We start from the raw sequence: 3,097 nt of genomic DNA, 5'->3' as shown, positions 1-3,097 counted from the left end.
GTCAGAGGGGCAGCCCTCCGGAGCGGTGGCCCGCCAAAGCAAAAGAACTTCAGCCTCCGGAAGGCAGCCCCAGGGCGCTGGGAGCCGCGGCTCACAGCAGCGGGGGAGTCTCCTGAGTAGCACCCCGGGGAGCACCGGGCACAAAGTGGGGGAACAGCCGGGGATCTCTGCCAGAGCGAGCACGTGGAGCCCAGCCCTCAGGGCCCACAGCCAGCAGCTTGGTCTTTCCCCAGCCCAGAGCCAGAAACAGAAGCAGGCAGATCCAGTAAGCAGGAGCCCCCAGGGCATGAGACCATTGAGCTGAGGGAGGGGAGTGAAGAGAGATTGCCGCCGAGCTCTGTCCTCTACCCCTGGAACAGGACTCTGGGGCTCTGACCACATTCAGATCCTCATCCCAGTCTAGGCCCCCCCCCCCCCCATAGAAAACCAGCCCCCCCCACCTCGGCTCCGTGGCAGAGGGGGGCGCTTATGGTCATTCACAGACCAGGAGGGAGAACAGAGCCTCACACACTGAGACCCTTGTGGGAGTGTCCCAAAAGCTCAGGAAGCACCCCAAAACCAGGCCCAGGCTGGGAAAATGAGCAAGCAGAGAAATAAGCGGAAGACTATTGAGAAATATTTTGCAAACGAGCCCAAGAAGGATCAAAATACTCAGTCTGAATATGAGGAAGCACAAGCTCCTGCATCTAAAGACTCCAAGAAAAACAGAAATTGGGCTCAGGCTATGACAGAGCTCAAAAAAGACTTTGAAAATCAAATGAGCGAGTTGGAAGAAAAACTGGGAAAAGAAAGGAGAGAGATGCAGGAAAAACATGAAAATGAAGTCAGCAGCTTAGTCAAGGAAATCCAAAAAAATGCTGAAGAAAATAGCATGCTAAAAACCAGCTTAGGTCAAATGGATAAAACAGTTCAAACAGTTATTGAGAAGAATGCTTTAAAAAGCAAAATTGGCCAGATGGAAAAAGAGATAAGAAAACTCTCTGAGGAGAACAACTCCTTCAGACAAAGAATAGAATTCAGGGAGATTGATGAATTTACCAGAAATCAGGAATCAATACTTCAAAACCAAAAAAATGAAAAATAGAAGAAAATGTGAAATATCTCATTGAAAAAACAACTGATGTGGAAAACAGACTTAGGAAAGATAATTTAAAAATTATTGGAATACCTGAAAGTCATGATCAGGAAAAGAGCCTTGACATCATTTTCAAATAATTACTACAGGAAAATTACCCTGATATTCTAGAAGCAGAGGGCAAAATAGAAATGGAGAGAATCCACTGATCCCTCAGAGAAAGAGATCCCAAAAAACCAACCCCTAGGAATATTATAGCCAACTTCCAGAACTCCCAAGTCAAAGAGAAAATATTACAAGCAGCCAGAAGGACACAGTCCAAATACCGTGGAGCCGCAGTCCGGATCACACAGGACTTAGCAGCAACTACATTGGAAGCTAGTAGGGCTTGGAATACAATATATGGGAAGGCAAAAGAGCTTAGAATGCAGCCAAGAATGAACTACCCAGCAAGGCTGAATGTCCTCTTCCAGGGAAAAAGATGGACTTTCAATAAACCAGGGGAATTTCAAATGTTCCTTTTGGAATGGCCAGAGCTGAACAGAAAGTTTGATCTTCAGATACAGGACTCAGATGAAGCATGGAGATTGGAGGAGAGGGGGGAAATATGAGGGACTTAATGAGGATGAACTGCATGTATTCCTGCATAGAAAAATGACACTGATAATACTCATATGAACCTTCTCAGTTAATAGAGCAGGTAGAGGGAGCTTTGATAGTTGAAGCACAGGAGAAAGCTGAATTAGAAGATAAAATATGGTGTAAAAATGGAGTCAATAGAAAAAAAGGGAAATGGAATGGGAGAAAGAAAAAGGAGAGGGGGAATAGTCCAAGATATTTCACATAATAAGATTTTTTTATTACAATGAGCTATTGCAATGATATAGAAGGGGGGAGGCAAGGGGGAATGAGGGAAACTTTGCTCTCATCAGAGATGGCTAGGAGAGGAAACAGCATATATACTCAATGAGGTATAGACATCTAGAGTAAGAAGGAGGGGGGAGCAGGGGGAAGGGGTGGGGATGTGAATAAAGGAGGAGAGGATGGACCATGGGGAGAGTGGTCAGATATAACATATTTTCTTTTTTACTTCTTGCAAGGGGCTGGGATTGGAAGGCCTGCCCAGGACCATAGGGCCAGGTGGATTCTGGGCCTAAGGGGTGGTATGGGGGCTCAGGGCTTCTTGGCCCCAGGACCAGGCATCTGTCTGCTGCGCCACTCAGCGACCCTACAGCAGAGTCAGAGTGAAAGGAGAGAGAAAATATAGTACATGGTAGTGGAGAAATAAGAAAGGAGGGAGTTGCGATCAGCAATGGCAACATTGGAAAAATATGGAAGCAACTTTTGTGATGGACTTATCATAAAGAATGTGATCCACCTGTGACAGAGTTGTTGGTATTGGAACAAAGACTGAAGCACATTTTTTGTTTTTATTATTTGGGGGAGGGTGCAGGGCAAGTGGGGCTGGGTGGCCTGCCTGGGGCCACATAGCAGGGTGATCTTTGGGTGTCTGGGCCTGGATTTGGACCCAGGTGCTCCTGGCTCAGGGGCCAATGCTTTGTCTGCCACCCAGCCACCCCTACTATTATTACTATTTTATTTTATTTAGGATCTTTTTTTCCTTCGTTTTGGTTTTTGCAGGGCAGTGGGGATCGGGTGGCTTGCATGTCACACCGCTGGGTGATTGTTGGGTTTATGAGGCTGGATATGAGCTCGGGTGCTCGTGGCTCCAGGGCTGGTGCTTCGTCCATTGCGCCACCTGGCCATACCTACAATTATTACTATTATTTTTTTAATTTTAATTTTTTTCTCTCCCCTTTACTTTTTTTCGCCCAAGCAAGTCTATCTATATTCATGGGGGGAGGGGTATTTTGTTTACTTGTAAACAAGAATATTTTATTAATGTACAAAAACATTTGTACAAAATGAGAATAAAAAATAAATTTAAAAAAAAAAGAATAGGTTCAGGCCTCAGAGAAAACAATAAACCTGAACAATTATTAGGATTCTAAGAACTACTTT

Source organism: Macrotis lagotis, chromosome X, assembly GCF_037893015.1.
Source record: "Macrotis lagotis isolate mMagLag1 chromosome X, bilby.v1.9.chrom.fasta, whole genome shotgun sequence".
Classification (NCBI taxonomy): domain Eukaryota; kingdom Metazoa; phylum Chordata; class Mammalia; order Peramelemorphia; family Peramelidae; genus Macrotis; species Macrotis lagotis.
Note: the sequence above shows the minus strand (reverse complement) of the source record.